Here is a 19,552-nt window from a genome sequence, read left to right on the forward strand (position 1 = left end):
CAACCTCATTCTTGATCATTGAAAACAGTTAATTATAAGGCATGTAGCAGTCGGGAGGTCTCCTAGTACTCTATACGTAATGTTTAAGTTTAAAAGGTGTCACAATATGTCGTGTTCCGTATGTTTTGTCAAAGAAATTCAAGTAGCGTCGGCAGGCACGACAAACTGATATCACAGGCTTGATCCTGCCAGCGAGCCTTAATTTGGTGACCCTTGGTCTAAGCTCGCTACCACCACCCTTGAAGCTTTGTATTGCACGGAACCGAAGGCCACTCAATATCTGCTCGTGAAAGCGCTTACGATGTTACACGAATGCAGCCGACAGAAGCCAAAGCGTTCACTCACACGTGTACCTTGAAGTGTTGCAGTTGTCTGAGCTGTGCACTCTATAGCTACCGTGGCGCGCTGACAAATCGACCACAAGAAGATAGAACACGGCAGCTTCGTACAAAGAACACCCGAGTGTTTTTACTGAACAATATGAACTGAAACCGTTTATTTTGACATGACAAGTAAAATTTATCACAATAGGATCAGATGTGACACAGCATTACAAGAAACATGCATAACAAGAAACATACAGGCTGCACACAAGAGTCGAGGAAATTAAAAAGGAAATAAAAACTTTGCTTTCAGAGTACTGCCCAGGAGGACATGTCATTGAGACTTCAATGAAAAGTGGTGCAGGCAGCGAATACATTTACATACAGAAACTATGTTTTTTTTTTTTTTTTTTTTTTTTTTGACAGCCTTCAAGCCACTAGTGGTGTGGAATATTAGTGTAGCCGGTAACTTCTCGGTAGAAGTAATTCCTTGCCTCATTATTGTGTCATGCGTCGTTAATTTCTGATGCACAAGGTCCAATAGAAATCGATAATTATCCTTACTCGCCCTTAATTAATTTCGAAACTAGTACTCTCCTCCAAAATAGGTTATTTTCGAAGAAATAACAAGTTTCTCCTCTTCTCATCCATGTTCTCACACATGATGACAATTTTCTTGTGTGTGTATTGTTCACTGGCACAGGATATAATTCAGCGTCCGCTGAAAAAGGAAGAACTTCCTTTGAGCACTCGCCGCCATGATAGCTTGCTCCCTGGGCGTGCACTACTGATGTGCGCTTTGTGGCGCGTCTATGGACTTGCGACGTTCCCCGTTAGCTTCAGCGCGCTTTTTGTCGTGCACTTTGAGGAACGTGTAAATGCGCACTTTACGTGCCTTCACTCTGTCCATCTTGAACTGTATGTGGGAAAACCTGCCGCTAAGTCAGTAAGGTGCGGTTGCTCCTAGACAGTAAGTAGTTTCTGTCAACACATGTTAATGACTAGTTTAGTGTCGCATGTTTGAGAACTTATTCTAATTACCAAAAGCTTATTTTACACTAGGACGGCAACATCTATACTTTCACATATGTATATGCATTTTATGCTACACTTCTTTTTCCACAGTAAATCTAAAAAAGAATAACGAAGTACATCATTTCAAAAATTAAATAGTCTAATGTATGCTCACAATAATGATGGGATTCACCTTGTCCATTACAATCCTATCACTGCAAGTACTCGCTCGTGCGCTATTTCGTTCTTTTTCTACACGTCATATGATTACAGAACAACTCATTTCAAAAAGATGGTGGTATTTTCTAGTCCTATACAAGCATCCAGACTGTTAGTCCATACACTGAAGTTGGTTATTTATGCAGATGTTGCTGTCTTAGTTTCAAAGGGCAGCAACAGCGAAAGAAGTGGATCAGAAGTTTACAATGAGAAACTATGTAACTGCGATGGGAACTTTCTGAAATTTCATCCATCGTAAACGTGTGCCTAATAGTGATTTAGACATTGCACAGAATATATGATGGTGTGATAAGCAGTCACAAAACAACTTCTGTCTAAAATGCCTTCGAGTTACATTGGACATTCAGGCGAAATAACCTCAAGGCAATAAACCAAGTGGACACCAGGAAGAAATTAATCCACAACTTAAATAAGAAAAAAATCTGATCTTAGTACATCAGCTTTGACACCGTTTTCCTGGAGCTGTGTTTGCTGTTCCTGTATGGAATGTGATACATCGCGGAAAGTGCGTTAACTAATCACTTACTACGACAGCACATGTTGTGAATAGATGTGTCAAACCAATCTCTGTTCGTCATCTATGAGTTTTCACTGACACAGAAGTTTGCTATGGAAGCATAAATACAGCAGAAAAGTCAAAGTTAACCAGGCGTGAATGCGGTGAGAAATTGTTACACCAGCTATGAGGTGGGAATGAGCTACATCAAATTCTGATGACGAATTTTTGATTCTATAATTGTGTATTAAGTTTTTTTACTTGGAATATTAATAATGGTGTCTATTAAACAAGATGAGTAAGTAAAATACTATGTTTAAGATGTAAAACCTATTTTGAGTGAAATAATTGAGTGCCTATATTTTCTAAGAAAAAGTACAACTTTCAGCAGTTTAACATTTTTTCATACAAAATTCTAACAAAATTACAGTTTCTTTGATTAATTGACATAATGATATTATCTTCTAATTACAAAACAGAATAAGAAAATAAAAGGTCTTTTGAGATGAATTAGCTCAACACCAACATTACACCTACAAATTAGCACATTCTCCGCGCGTAAAAGTCGCGTGCTCGATACACATTGGCTTCTCACACTTCGAACAACAATGTTTTGTTTTCCTGTCTTCTTTTTCAGTACAGTCGCCACACCTGACATATCTACCAGTCGTTTTTTGGAGCTGTCGATGGAATTTCTCCCAGTTGATCAGCAATCCTCTCTCGAATTTCCCATGGAAGGGCTACGTTTTCTTGTTCAATGCGAAAACTCATTTATCAGATTCATACCTAAATTACGAATGAAATCTCGGCGCTTTTTGCGTGTTTTGTCACCTTTGTTATTTTCTCTGTAGACTGTGATGGCATTTATGGCAGCCATACTGAGAATACCATAAAAAATTATCTTAGGCCAACGTTTGCTGTTGCGGGCAACGTCATAAGTGGCACTCAGTTCATCTGTGACATCGACACCGGCTTTAGTTGCATTGTAATAAGTAATCATTTCCGGTCTTCTTTTATCACCTGTCTATTGGTCTATGTTTTTATCATCATGTTAAGTTGACATAACCAGCACAATTTTCTTTTTCTTAGGTATGTAGGACACCAACGTAACGTCATTCTGGAACCCAAATCGAGAATTTGTATTGTGTGAAGTGTATACACTTCTGTTCCTTTTTTGAAAACCTCATACACACTTGTCTTGTTTTTACGGACTGTGCCGACAGAAGTCAATGAATGTTCTTTCAAGAGATGGATCCTAAGGGGGTAACTAGTAAACCAATTATCGAACATCACATTCCAATTTGTTTTCGTTATTGGCTCCATGTAACGGTTTACAATATCATATGCTTTGTTACTAAGCTGGTAAGGTCCTGGTGGTTGTTTTCCCGAGTATACTTCCAGTTTGAGGATACAGAATGTCTTCGCATCTAAAAGAGCATATATTTTTATGCCGTATGTGGCTGGTTCGTTTGGCGTGTATACACAGAAAGGACATCTTTCTCGGAAAGATAACGGCATCTTATCAATAGTAAGATTCTCAGATGGCATATAGTGTTGTTGAATATTTTCAACAAAACTATCAAAAATATCTCTTATAGCAGCCAGATCGTCACTCTTTTTCCTTTTATCCTGGGTGTTCTTATCACCGAATCTCAAAAAATTTTTGGAGAAAATAAAACCTCTGCAGTGACATTGTAATCCTAAAGATTGCAACTCCAGTACCCTCTGTAGTTCACAAATTCAAGTTTTGTCTAATTGAGCGTTTTAGGAGCGCTATGTACAAAAGTCCCATTAATGCCTTCAAATCCTCCAAAGTTTCATCGATCATGTGGTACTGCTCCTTTTTTCTGGATATGTTCCCCAGATATTCCTTATTTGATTATTTATATGTGTTAAATATAGTATTCCACATACTGTTTGTTATAAAAAGACTCCAACATTCACTCTCTGTTTTGGCATGTTTTGCAGTACCTTTTATGCCTGGAGAATTGGTAATAATATTCTCTGAACGAACACAACACTAGCCTAGGACAATCCTTCATCCATTATTTTGACTTTTTGGAACCACCCAAACTAACGTCTTGCTCCGAGTCACTTTCTTCACTTCTTTGAGTAACTTTGTCAATCTCTTCCTCGCTTTCCGAGTCACAGGAACTAGCATTTGTACAGTTTTCTAGAACTCCTTCTAGCAGTCCTTTTAGGCGACATTCATTTTCTTCATAAGACATATTGAGAAAAATGAAATCTAAAAATCAATCAAAGAATACTATAAATAACTATATATCTCATAAACTTGCTGAGAGCTCAAAAATGTAACATCGACTACGAGATCGGATGTGACGTACCCAGCCACCTTTGCACTCGTGTATCTCCCTCTGACGCTGGCGCAACAATAACTCAACGCTGCATCTTGTCGCCCTCTCCATTACCTCCAGCTACTGTGACAGCAAGATTTGTTTGACAACAATGACATTCAATAATCAATTCTTCAAAACACCTCGGTTATTACATACCCGACCTCATTCACGCCGTGTTAACTTCAGGACGTTCTTATTTCCTGTTTGGGAAACATCAACCCGTTCGCAATACTGATTGATGTGCATACAAATGGGATAATCCTGCAAAAAGGATGGTCTGCTGACATCAGTTGGGAATCCTGTTAATGGGAGACAATCGAAGATTCACATGTATTACTCCAGACCCGAAAAAAAAGTACAGTATTGTTGCAAATTTACTGACTCACCTTACAAAAGCAGAGTATGTTGATCCCAGATTACAACAAGGAGATTATTACGCACCAGTTTTCCTAATGCGTAATTTCATTAACACAACATGTTCGGCGACTACATGATCCCATTGTGAAATTCTCAAAATTAATATACCATTACGCTCCGTAAAAAATAGTAAACAAGCGTATTAATTTTAATAGCTTGATAATGGGACCACGTAGTCTCGGAATATGTTGTGCTAAATAAATCACTCAGCTGGACAACTATTGTTTAATAATCTAAGTATTCATACCGTGACACGGTGTTTTTATCGTAATAAAATCAGAGAGCTACAGCCGTCGATTTGGCATTATTTGTGTAGTTGGTTAAGTTGATGGCGCTTTCATTACACATTATGCACAAAGGCCTGAAGATGGTGTTTTGAATCGCCGGAACTGCTTTCAGTATAATAAAATAACACCAAAACGACGGGTGTAGGTGTTTCATTTTATCGCGTAAGTGAACGGCCAAAGTCCCGAAGACCATCAATCACAAGAATGGACATAAAAAAACCAGTTGTTCTATGGCTTCACGACAGATATCAGATTTGTGATGTGTCCGTTGTGTCCCAACGCCTCTTTGACATTATTGTTTAACAAACGATATACGAGGGTAATCCCAAAAGCAAGGTCTCCTATTTTTTTTATAAGTACAGATGTCTGTTTGTGTGGTAGTTGGTCACACTGTTATGAAGAGTGCTTCACTCACTGTGTGTAAACATGCGCACTTCGCGCTGAGGCGCTCAGTCTTGGGCTTGGCAGCCGTTGAGAATGGAGCTCCCGTTGGATGTTACCACCAAGTGCTAATTGGGCGTAGTTATTCGGTTTCTGAACGCAAAGGGCACTGCGCCGATTGAAATCCATCGCCAATTGACGGAAGTGTATGGTGAGTCGCGCATGGATGTCAAATTCAATTCAGAACCGGAAAAGAGGAATGTTGAGCTAGGGCGTATACATTCTCCATGACAACGCTCGCTCACACATCGCTCGGCAAACCGTTGCTCTTCTGCATCAGTTTCAGTGGAACATAATCACCCACCCACCTTATAGTCCTGTCTTGGCGCCCAGTGACCATTACCTATTCCCTAGGTTAAAAGAACATTTGGCTGGAAAGCGATTCAGCTCCGACGACGAGGTGGAAGAAGAGGTTCATAACTTTCTGAACAGCATAGCGGCGAGCTGGTATGACGTGGGCATACAAAAACTGCCACAATGTCTACAATAATGCATCGACAGAAATGTTGATTATGTCGGAAAATAGCTAAATGTTCAAGCTGTAAAGTGATGCAAACCATTGTAGAAATAAACAGGTCTATGTACCTATAAAAAATAGGAGACCTTACTTTTGGGATTAACCTCGTATCTTAAAATTTAATTTTACGTCACAAAGTAGGTGACTTGTGTTGCCCGTGTGATGTCTGTTGTGGACGTATGCATTAATGCGGGCAGTAAGGTTCCACCTGTTAACCGCAGGTATCACCGAAAGCATGTTCTGCGTACCTGAATGGAATTTGTTTGTAGTGTGGTTTCTGTATGAATTTCCGCTGTAATTTATCGGTTGTGGAGAGGGTTTTGTTACTGTGTGTGGCTTGTAGTAATTTGTGATGCCATGTATATATGGAATTCAGGTTACAGTGCTATGTGTTTGTACTTTACAATTTTCATTTTTTTACATATGAATTCATTTGAGTTATCATTCCACCTATTGCAGTATAAAAAAAACCCTTCTCTATTTCGCTGCTTTCTCCGCTGTGGTTAACACTGTAGAGTGCCTCTGTTTGAGTCACCTTGTTTCCACTGTGAAGCACTGACCTGTTAGCTGTCTCTGGATGGCATTTCAGGTAACATGATAAACTGAATGTAATGTTGGCCATTGTTCACCTTCTGTGTTTATTCTCAGACAGAAATAACCTCCGTTATTAATGTATCTTCTTTCCTTTAAATTCAATCACAGAAAGAAATTAGTTTATGGATGTCATCTATACTTTTAAATAAAAGTTATAGAAATTATAATGATCTTCAGTAAGACATTTTGTGCTCCAATTTCTGCCACCACAACCACTTCGAAATGATCAAGCGTGATCGATACCAATCATATGAAAATGAAAATATGAAACAGCTGGCCTCCGTTTCGATTCAGTTCATGGCATTGTGATGCCTGTATACCTCTTGATTAACATTTAATGAGGAGTAAATTAGATGACAATTATTAATAGTAACCACAATTTACTTTAAAATATTTAAAACCCAACTAAATTTAGGATGAGCAGCAGAATGTAAAAAGAAACATAATGAACAAACGAAGAAATACTGAAAGGAAAAGGAGGAAATAGCACTAGATAAATTGAAACACACTCCTTTGCTTTGCTACAACAAATAAACACAACCTTTCAATATGACTGAACACGTGTCACATTTTAAAAATGTGGCCTGCGGCACGTAGGGAATAAGGCGTGATGATGATGATAATGGTGTATATGAAAGCCTGAACAAATTTCAAGCAGTATGCTGAACGATAAACAAAACGCGTAACAAAAAAAAAAACCCTAAAAATTACGTGCATGTCTGAAAGAACAGACAATGTTGTCGATCCATAGCTGTAGTGCAGTGGATCTATACCTAATACACTTGATGTCAAAGGACAGGCATTCGGCGAATAAAATCAAATTCTATAAGAAAACGGCGTTAAGATTACTTTGGTGTGGAAGCGAGCGTTGAATAAACAAATAGATGACTGGGAAGTACTAACAGCAGCTGTCGCTGAAAAACATCTGAATACAGGGATGCATGGAAACATACTGACAGAATGAGTGATTAAATACTAGCCAGGAAAACAGTCATAGCCGGTATTGCAGTCGTACTATCCTCTGTGCCGTCGGTGGCTCAGATGGATAGAACGTCTGCCATGTAAGCAGGAGATACCGGGTTCGAGTCCCGGTTGGGGCACACATTTGCACCTGTCCCCGTTGATATATATCAACGCCCGTCAACAGCTGAATGTATTAAATTAATTCTAATTTTATTTACTTATATGTCTATCTCAACTCTTGTTAAATAATTAATAAAAGAAAGGCTTCTATTTACGAAAAATCAGTCTTTTATTAAAAAAGAAAGCTTGATTTTACCAAAAATTAAGTCTCACATTAATGTTGGCCTCTTAAACAATAATTTGGGGATTAATTTAAAAATCAAACAAAATCTACTTGAAGAACGTTCAGAAATATTTTTTGGATCAAATAATGATCAAGTGAGTAAAGTACAAAGGAAATTATAAGCATTTCATTAAAAATGGCAGTAGGTACATGAAAAAATGAAAGAAAGCAAGGATAAGTATACTGTTCTAAATGAAGGTACTTATTTTCATTCGCCGAAGTCAGGACATACCTTTTTGTTAATGAAATGCATTTTGCACGCGCATTTTCTCAGTTTAACGATCAGATGTTGCTGTTTCATTGTCGGTACACTCAGCTGCATCTTGAAAAGAATCTGGTATATCCAATCATTCAGAGCGTTCACAAGCTAACAATAACTCCAAAATTTAATGATAGTTCAAATGTCGCTCCATTCTGTCTAAAACAATTAGAAACAATTTATGGTCACAAATAAGAAACTTCGTGGGGTAGGTTTCGACGCCACCTGGTACGTAGCTATAGAAATAAAGGATGCTGCTTTACACGCGCCTGCACATAAGAAAAGCACACCTTGTACTAGGATTTCGTAGAATCGGAGTGGCAACGTTGTAACAGGAACGAAGTTACAAAGAACAAAGTTCCCTTTGGGGTAATAAATTACCCCACGAATGTAATTAAGGGCTAAAAACTACTGTTACTTTTTACTTTATAACTGGTCATGACTGCGGAACTGGATGAATTGCTTGGTAGCTCGTATTGCATATGTTAGCCACAATAACTAGTCGATGAAGTGTTATTAGTCAACACAGCCATCAAGAGGAGCACGGCAGCAAATTCGAACAGGTTGAACACGACACAGGGTCCAGATTAAGGTGACATTCCGTACAAAAAATGGTAACTATGGAATCTAGTGCTTTCAGTGATAGAATATAATAACTGTTAATAGACTTTTTTCGATGTTTTTGTTGCCTCAGGAGTCCCGCAGCAGCGCATACTTTAGAACTCTCGACAGCACGAAGAAACAGCTCAACGCTGCAGAGAGAAAACACTGTATCTTGGAATGTGAAGGAATCTCATATTTTTCTAGGGTACTGCAAACACTGAGGAATTTAATTTTCGTTCTTGTGACTGTTTTACGTAACATACGAGCAGTGCGTAGAGCAGAAATGCAGAAGAATTCTCGTCACCACCGCACCGCCCCCCGTATTCGCTAGCTGTTAAGTGAAACCTGTGCTGTGCCACTCAGCACGGCATATGCCGTAACAGGGAGATGGCTACGGGAAACCAGCCAGACCGATTGTTTCCGATTTTGAAACACTCTTCGGAACGTTACGTACACCAGCGTTCCCTGTGGCAACAACTTTTCTATACAATTGTAGTATTTTCCAAGTTGAGAGCAAACTTTAGATTGGCAATCCCGCCGGAACATTTATTTGGCTTTCACGGCAAACATTTGCTCAATAACGCGGGAACTTTCTCCACCAGCGCAAGTTTTCAATATAATCTCTTCAGGAAGTTGCTCGGTTTGGCGAACGGGACGCGTTATCCCGGGTTTATTTCCGATCTAGCTCTCGCTCTGGCAGCGAGGAAACAAAAGAAGCGAAATCAAGGTACTATTAAGAGCTCTGATGTATCGTTTATCTGAACTGATTTCGTTGAGTTGGCTCTCTGGCAGTCCTTGTACTCATATCGGACACGCGATATTGAGTTTGCGATACAACGACTGCATTTGAGAGACCTCCAGGAAAACAGGAGATGACCTGGTGATTATATAAATACAGATTCATAGATTCTACTCACCAACTTGGATAGCCGTTACCTTGCGACTTCCGCCAGTGGTTTTACAAATCCTGAAGGGATATTATGTATCCTTCCTGCCTTATTTGATAGCAAATTTTCAAACTTTCTTAAGCTCTGACTCTAGTTCTGGATTCCCTTTGTCTTCCATATCGGTACCCATTTCTTCTCTCACGTCGTCAGACAAGACTTGCTCTGCTCTGTGTGCGGACATTTGCCACGGCGGACATTTTCCACGATTTTACCCGATCCGAAGGGTTGGGTCCCTTGTCTCCCCCTCCTCCTCCTCCTCCTCCTCCTCCTCACCCGCCGCCCGACCCGCAGTAAAGGTACTTACTGAGCCTTTCCACTGGTTTACCGAACATAGGACCAGAATCTCCATGGATTTTCCGCTACATTTCTAGAGATAGTTTCGTTCTGGAAACTATTAAATGCATCTCGCATTGAAATCCGCACCAAATTTCGAGCCTCAGTAACACTTCGCCAATCTTGGAGATTTTGCGCTCGTCTAAATTATACGTGCCTTTTTCGGTGCTCCTGCAGCACCTTTCCGTCGTGTTTTGTGTACCGTGGGGAATCAGTTCCGTCTGTTATTAATTTATTTGTTATGAATCTCTCGAGTGCTGTTGATACTATTTCTTTGAACTTAAGCCACATATGGTCTACACTTACTTAGTTTGGAAGGATAGGAGACTGTCTCTCAGAAAGATGTCAACCGAATTTTTAGTTCCTTTAAAAAATGGATATATTTCGCGTTTAGTTTTGGTGATTTTCTTTGTTATGGAATTGAGCTTCGCTACGACTGCGTGTTCACTAATCCCTGTATCCGTCCTGATGCTGAGGATTATTTGTGGCTAAGAGGTCAAGTGTGTTTTCGTAACCATTTACAATTTGAATGGCCTCGTGAACTAATTGCTCAAAATAAATTTAAAAAATGCATTTATAACAATTATGGAAGTTGTTTTCTATCTACAATAGGGTCTGAAAATGTATTTTTGTCAACATACGGAAGGTAGATTGAAGTCACTGCCAACTATAATTGTATCAGTAGGGTACCTATTTGCGATGAGACTCGAGTTTTCTTTGAAATGTTCAGCAACTGTTTCATCTGAGACCGGCGATCGGTAAAAGGGGCCAGTTATTAATTTATTCCGGTTGTCGAACATAGCCTCAGCCCATACTAAGTCACAGGAACTATCTGATTCAATGTCGCTTGTGAGCTGGAACACACATTACATTATTTTTCCTTAAGTTGTGCTTCTTGTTTCCGTTGCAGTGGAGATCATTACAATTACGGCTTTTCCCTCCAAAACCTAGGATGCTTGCTCTGTGACCCTGTAAATACCAGAACTAAACAATGTAGAACAACAATGTACGTTACAAGCATATCATTCTGTATTACTTCATTTCCTTATTTTTAACATTTTAAAATTGTACGCCGACTTAAGATAACATGTCAATCATAAATGCTCTTATCTCTTTTTATGAACGTACTTTCATTCATGTTTTGAACATTATCCCGCTACACTTTATTAACTAATGTTTCACCGCAAAGGATATCGGATTTTAGAGAGTAAATTAATATGGAGTATGTCGTTCTTCTTTCCAAACATTCACATACCCATTTCTTCTTTCCTTATTGTCTTTTGGGCATGCAGTTGTAGCAATTAAAGTAGGCACAAATGGGTGAAAGGAAGCTACCGTACAGACAGAGGGATCTATGTTTATACTTGGCAGAACTAATTACATACTGACATAATCGGTGGAATTGCTTTCGTTTCCCAAAAGTTATAAATATTTCGAGTTCGCAAAAGAAGCTCTGTATTTCGCCAAGATGTCGAAGAAGAAGTCCCATACGTACTGGTTGCATCGAGTAAGATGTGGAGACGGCGGTTTGAAAGCGGACAGAAGAATTACGAGGAAGGGCGTCCCTTACCTGATGGATCGCTACTCAAGCTACCTGGCGAAGGGGCAAGTGTGGCAGATGTCCGGCGTGGCAATGTCCTGCCTGGCAAATGTCCGGCATTCGCTCTGCTCTCCTCAGTGGAAGTTAATCCGAACGTATACATGGATCTTCAAATCAGAGACAATTTTGTTAATGCTGAATTTATATCCAAAGGCTTCAGACTTTTTGAAGTCACTGCTCAGTTCTTTGTAAGTCACGTCGTATTTGTCACTTATGCGTCAAAGGGCTTAAATTTTTCTTTAAAACGAGAAGGCCCTATAGGACATTTTATTGTTATGACCCAATTCCTGGACTGCGATATTAGCCTACATTTTCTTGCATTAAAATAGATTATTTGTAAGGTGATATGTAGGAAATATATACGAAGACAGTAACTTGTTCTCGAAAGAACAGTTACTGTTGATGACCGTGCAGCTTTTCCCTGGAATAAATGATGACTAACTGACAACCTCAGCTGCCGACAGGTGTTGTTGATATACCTCGATGTGGACAGCTGAAAATGTGTGCCCCAACCGGGACTCGAACCCGGGATCTCCTGCTGTCTCGGTCGGGGCATACATTTTCAGCTGTCCACATCGAGGTATATCAACATCACCTGTCGGCAGCTGAGGTTGTCAGTTAGTCATCATATGTAGGAAAGCCAAACCGAAATGGTTGCAGGTAAAATATGACGAAATCGGACAAGAAATGAAAGACTGATTGAGCGTATAGAAAAGTTAAAACAAGCATAAGTAAAATTAAAGACAAGGGCTTCAACATCAAGATTGCAATGGCAACTCCACTGTTAAAAGTAGAAGAGAGAGCGGGTAGGTGGAAAGAGTACATTGAGGTCTTTGGGGTGCGTGTCTTCGTCTGATGAAGTGAGAAAAGAAATGGATTTAGGTATGAAAGACACAGGGGATTCAGTACTAGAGGCAGAGTTTAACAGGGCTTTGGAAGAACTTAGACCAAATAAGGCAGAAAGGACACATAACAGTCCTTTGGAATTTACAAAATCATTGGCGGAAGTGGCAACCAAACGACTGTTCAAGTTGGTGTGGAGAATCTGTTAGTGTGGAGACTTACCATCACACTATCGGAAAAGTATCATCAACACAGTCCCGAAGATAGACAGAGCAGGTAACTACGATAACTATCGCACAATCGGCTTAACGGCTAAGCATACACGTTACTTACAAGAATAATGTGCAGGAGAAAAGAAAATTGAAGATCTGTTAGACGACTGTCAGTTTCGTCTTCGGAAAGGTAAAGGCACCAGAGGTGCAATTATGGGGTTGCGATCCATAAAGAAAGCAAGATATAAGAAAAATCAACGTTTATAGAATTCGTCGGTCTGGAAGAAACTTTCGAAAAGGTAAAGCAGTGGAAGATGTTCGAAATTCTGAGAAAAACAGATGTTGGAGAATATGAGTAATATAAAATACGTACAAGAACCAAGAGGCAAGAACAACATTGGAAAATCAAGACATTAGTGATTGGAGTAACAGTGGTTTTAGAGAGATATGCAAACTTTCACCAGTACTGTTCAACCTATTCATCGAAGAAGCGATGAAAGAAATATGAATGACGGGTTCAAGAATGGGATTAGAACTAGTGTGAAATGATATCAGGCCGGCCGAAGTGGCCGTGCGGTTAAAGGCGCTGCAGTCTGGAACCGCAAGACCGCTATGGTCGCAGGTTCGAATCCTGCCTCGGGCGTGGGTGTTTGTGATGTCCTTAGGTTAGTTAGGTTTAACTAGTTCTAAGTTCTAGGGGACTAATGACCTCAGCAGTTGAGTCCCATAGTGCTCAGAGCCATTTGAACCATTTTGAAAGGATATCAGTCATAAGATTCGCTGACGACATTGAAATACTCCGCGAAAGTAAGAGGAATCACAGGACCTGTTCCAATGAATGTGTAATTTCAACAGCACACATTCTGAACTGAGACTAAAACCGAAGAAAGACGAAAGTAATGAGGAGTAGTAGTTATAAGCTCACCATAGGGGACCACGAAACAGACGAAGTGAAAGAATTCTGTTACCTTGGAAGTAAAATAACACATGATGGACAAAGCAAGGAGGATATAATAAACGTACTTACACAGACAAAGAGAGCATTCGTGGCCAAAACATGTCTAGTAGTACCAAATATCAACCTCGATTTGAGCAGCAAATTTCGGAGAATGTGCGTCTGGAGCACAGCATTGTGTGGTACTGAATCATGGACTCTGGGAAAACTGAAAAAGAAGAGAAACGAAGCGTTCGATATGTGGTGCTATGGAAGGATGATGCTGATGAGGTGAACTGATAAGATAAAGTATGAGGAGGTTCTCCGCAGACTCGGCGAAGAAAGGACTATGTCTCGTTCCGCGTGCTTGTACACTGTTGGCCATACGTCTGTTTTCCACTTAATAATAACAGGTGGCTGACTACTAGCTACAAGGCAGTAAGAGGAAATATCTACGATTGTGGGACATCTGATTAGGATGTCGCCATTTCCTTCAGCCATTATTCCCAGTAGATGAATCCTGATGGAGATCATCTCCTAAGTTGGCCTCACGAGGCATAGTGGACTCCGTTACACACTTCCCTACCTAAAAGAAGGAAAACAAAAGTCTGAGGATGACCGAGTATGGAACCAAGGTTGTTCTGGATCGAAGACAGCGAAGCTTATTTTTACTCAGTGTATTTACCGGCGTAATCATACAAAATACTACATTATACATCAATATGTTGAGAGTGAGCTTTCATAATTAACTCTAACACTGAATTGAACCTCTTCACAATTTAAGAAAGTCCACAACAAATCGTTAATCAGCAAATAATCTGTGCATAATCATTTCTTTATCCTGTCTGTCGCAGAGCTCTAGTTTCAATGAAGAAGATGACCAGCAGTATGGCACACGGCTCCAATCGCAATATCTTTGGAAACTGCTCCACATTGTACTGTTGGCAGGAAATCTACGGCTTTCAAAGATTTTGCATCGTTTCCTTTAGCTGTGTGTTCTTGAAGGTAGCTTCTACTTTAAAACTGGACTTATTGTACATAACTGTTCTATTTGAAAAGTTGGCGAACTTTTCTCTGAATTCTTTGTTTGCGGTATCTTGTAATGTTGCATGTCGAGGGAAATCTGGAAGTGTTATATTGTCTTACTTTCTACTGTTAGAATATAATGTATGGTATGGCCTTTTAGCCAGTTTTCAATGTTTCTTTTAGCATTAAGATAAGGTTTGGCGTCTGGGTTTAAGAAGTCTACCATCGTTGTCGTATTTGCTGAAGTCCTGATAACATGTGGTGACTTTTCTAGCGTAACAGCCCATATTTATTTGATGTTTTCACATACGAACTTGTGTTCTTCAGTATCTACCAAATTGGAGTTCATCGAGCGAGGTAGCGCAGTGGTTAGCACACTGGATTCGCATTCAGGAGGACGATGGTTCAAACCCGCGTCCGGCGATCTTGATTAAGGTTTTCCGTGGTTTCCCTAAATCGCTTCAGGCAAATGCCGGGATGGTTCCTTTGAAAGGGCGCGGCCTACTTCCTTTCGCATCCTTCCCTAGTCTGATGGGACCTATGACCTCGCGGATGGTCTCCTTCCCCAAATCGACCAACAGACCAAACTGCAGTTCATACACATTGGCGTGATTGCTGCTTAGAGTTTGTAGGCATTTCACAATTGACTAAAAAATACAACGATGCTTTGATCTGTGACAGCAAATCTTGGCTGAGAATATGTTTCCGTATCGTTTGACTGCCTATATTTTTGTATTTTAGTTCAGCAATGTTTCTGTCTTTTTGTCTCTTATATGTTAACGTAACTGTACTGTTATGAATGAAAACACACACAACACTGGTGTAATATACTATAACACAGTAGAATATTACACCAATATTGTTTGTGTTTTCATTCATTGTGTGTAAAATATTCTACCAAAAACCGACGGAACTTTCAATCACTGTAACCATATTGTATTAATAATGTTTTAGTTGGTAGAGTTTGTTGGAGATGTGTTGGACGTTCATTTGTGGGTTAAAGTCATGGGGACTGCTTCATTTAACAGGCGCGATGTTAATTTATTAGGGCGTTCCTTTCAAATTTGCGTGTGCTAGTACAATATAATGATCAGTGTTGTGTACGAGACTGAGACCGCCATTTTCTGTGACGAATGTCAGTGTGTCATACTTGACTTTAAATATATGACATAGACCTACGAAGGTGCCAAGCGCCGACGTCATTCTGTCTTGAGGTACTGGAAGAATTTGTGGTAAATAATTCATCTTTAAAATAGTAAACACAAGCTCTACTTCCTAAAATTCGATTGTATTATGCTATGCTGCTGCACGTACGCTCGTACCCTTGTAAATATATTTTTGCCGTTCGTAGTAATAGTGTGGTGTAAAGTGGAATTATAATCGACGAGTAAGCATTTAACCTTTTGAGGCCACAATTAGTTGATCTTCCGTCGGAGGGCTTATTCCTGAGCCTATACGCATGAATCCAGACTTACTTTTGTTTAGTTTTGCACTAGATGCGAGCTGAGTTCTTAGTGGTGGGCGATTTGTAGAGATTCTCGTATTTATTCCATCGTTCCTATGAAGGTCACATCGTCTACGTATGCTTACCACGTTATTTTCTGGTTGTTTATCTTCAATCGGCATAGCTGATGCTTCAGAGTGGCAAGTAATGACTATTGTTATGGTGAAAAGCACCACCGACATACGGAAATATTTATCTTAATTTCGTTACTTGTCTGTCCATTTTTGGTGACTCTAGAAACCGGCTTGTGTGGCCGAGCGGTTCTAGGCGCCACAGTCTGGAACCGCGCGACCGCTACGATCGCAGGTTCGAATCCTGCCTCGCGCGTGGATGTGTGTGATGTCCTTAGGTTAGTTAGGTTTAAGTAGTTCTAAGTTCTAGGGGACTGATGACCTCAGAAGTTAAGTCCCATAGTCCTCAGAGCCATTTGAACCATTTTGATTCTAGAAAAACTGTTTCTTAATATTTAATACACGGTGCGAAACCCATTTTTTGCTTAATGTAGAGTAGCAATTGATGATCGATTCTGTTAAACACTTCTCCGAAGTTCAAATGGTTCAAATGGCTCTGAGCACTATGGGACTCAACTGCTGAGGTCATTAGTCCCCTAGAACTTAGAACTACTTAAACCTAACTAACCTAAGGACATCACAAACATCCATGCCCGAGGCAGGATTCGAACCTGCGACCGTAGCGGTCTTGCGGTTCCAGACTGCAGCGCCTTTAACCGCACGGCCACTTCGGCCGGCTCTCCGAAGTCAATAGGGACTACTGCGGATTTTATTTTGCATGCATTTGCTCTTGATATAATGTCTCTGTAGTCATACAGTCTTTAATATTGACCTGTTTTCGCCTACGCTTGTTTGGTAATGCCCTGTTACCGTTGTCATCACTGTTTTCAGTCTGTTTGCTAAGATGCTGGCAAACAGCTTGTCACTGTTGAGCAACATTATCGGTCTTAGATTTTCTATTGGCTTCACATTTGAGATTTTGGGAAGTAAACCACGATTTTTCCTAGGCACTCTTTCAGTATGTCGATATTCGCGTCCGTTAGTTCGTTATATACATTTTAGCTTACTCATTATCTTCTTTTTAAAATAAAAAAACGATCGCTTCAATCGTTTAGTAGATGACCGGTTTCATCACCTTCAGAGTGCTGAAACCGGTCATCTAATAAAGATTGAACCGATCGTAGCTTTTAAATTATTTTAAAAACAGGGTGATCGCCCCACGACACATCATGTGTTCACTGCATCATTATCTTCTGTTTAAATATTTGGTATACTTCCGCTGGAATGTCATCCGGTCCTGATTATTTGTCTTTTGGGCTTTAGGCTATACCGTCAACTAACACTTTGTCGTCAATCTCTGCTGTAAGATCATTCGACTCCTGTGGCTCAGTTTTTCTTGTAAGTGACTTGACTTCTTTGCTGGACATCAGTTCTGTACAATAGTTATGCATGGTGTTAGCGGTATTAAGTGCAGATATTTTTATTGACGACTGAGGACAGTTTACTGAATAAAATTATATCCGTATTAACTTCTTTGGCAGATTAATAATTATAGCTATTACGAGTAGTATGTTTCTAGATTGGTTAGTACCTCCAAATATGCAAGACACAAGTATGCCATTAATGTTTATTTTCCACTAGATAGCAGGTCATTTACTGAAGTGAGGACATGTGGGAGAAAAATGGATAGTCTATAGTGACAGACGTACTCCATAGGCTTACTCCACTTCGTTGTGCAGTTACGACCATGTAGAAAAGATCAGGTAATAAATTATATGACGTGTTTGCGGGAAGACTGTTAGACACAGAGAAAAAAAAACTAACATTGTCGAGGCACCAATGATAACAGTACCTGTACCTGTATATGGCTTCTCTGATATGACTTTTGTGATAGTAGTTCCATTAGACAAAGTTGTTTTTGTAACTATTTTTCTGTGCCCTCATTTTCTCTAACGTACGATGTGATTAACTGATGTTGGTTGATTTATTATTATATTTTTTATTCTTAACCAGATTTTGTGACCTGTCTGCGTCCATTTTAAGGCTAAAATATTGATTTTTTTTAAAAATGTGCTCAAGTTTTTGTATTACAGAGGTGTCAGTTCTGTGTAAATCTTGCAGACAACGAAAATAAAATTTAGATATATTCTTATACCAATACTTTTCTCTTGAGAAGTTCATTAGCTTTTTCCGTCTCTATGGTTTGGCGCATTGTAACCACTACGTCATCGAATTTTTGTATGACAGTAAATTTCTTTTCGCATTTTTTAGAGTGTTTTGTTAAACATGTCAGGCCATTCATCATCGTTTACGTGTCCGACGTTGAGTTTCCACAACGCTCTTGCACGATAGGTCTGTTGTTTACTCATGTTAATCGTGCATATGCACGCTGCGTGATCTGAAAAGATAGTGGGCAAAACCGGGCGTCACATCTTGCTTGAGATCCCACGTGTCTCCTGAGAGTAGCTCTTTCCATTTCCAATGATTTATTAAAATTTGGTGTTTGGTCTTTCGGACTAAGCACGTAATTAAAGTCTCCTGCTAGAACTTTATACCGAGCTGACAAAAGCCATGGGAGAGCGATATGCACATATGCAGATGGCGGTAATGTAGCGTACACAAGCTGTAAAAGGCTGTGCTTTTGTGAAGAGAGCTGCTATTGAAATTTCGGGACAGCGCTTTTCAGGAGGAGTCGGACAACATATTACTTCCCCCCACATACATCTCGCGTATTGACCATGAGGAGAAAATTCGATAAATTAGAGCCAATACAGAGGCTTACCGACAATAATTCTTCCCACGCACTATTTGCGATTGGAACAGGGTTGGAGGGATCAGATAGTGGTACCGAAAGTACCCTCCTCCACACACTATTAGGTGGCTTGCGGAGTATGATGTAGATGCAGTGGAGCTGTCATTTATACTCAGGTGATTCATGTAAAAAGGTTTCCGACGTGATTATGACAGCACGACAGGATTAACAGACTTTGAACGCCGAATGGTAATTGGAGCTGGACGCATGAGGCATTCCATTTCGAAATTCATTGCGGAATTCAATATTCCGAGATTCACAGTGTCAAGAGTGTGCCGAGAATACCAGAATTCGAGTATTACTTATAAAAACGAACAACGCAGTGGCCGAAAGCCTTCACTTAACGACTGAGAGCAGCTGCGTTTGTGTAGAGTTGTCACTGCTACCAGACAAGCAACACTGCGTGAGATAACCAAGGAATTCAACGTGGGACATACGACGAAGGTATCCGTTAGGACAGTGCTGTGAAATTTGGC

This window comes from Schistocerca piceifrons, chromosome 4 (assembly GCF_021461385.2).
Source record: "Schistocerca piceifrons isolate TAMUIC-IGC-003096 chromosome 4, iqSchPice1.1, whole genome shotgun sequence".
NCBI classification, from domain to species: Eukaryota; Metazoa; Arthropoda; class Insecta; order Orthoptera; family Acrididae; genus Schistocerca; species Schistocerca piceifrons.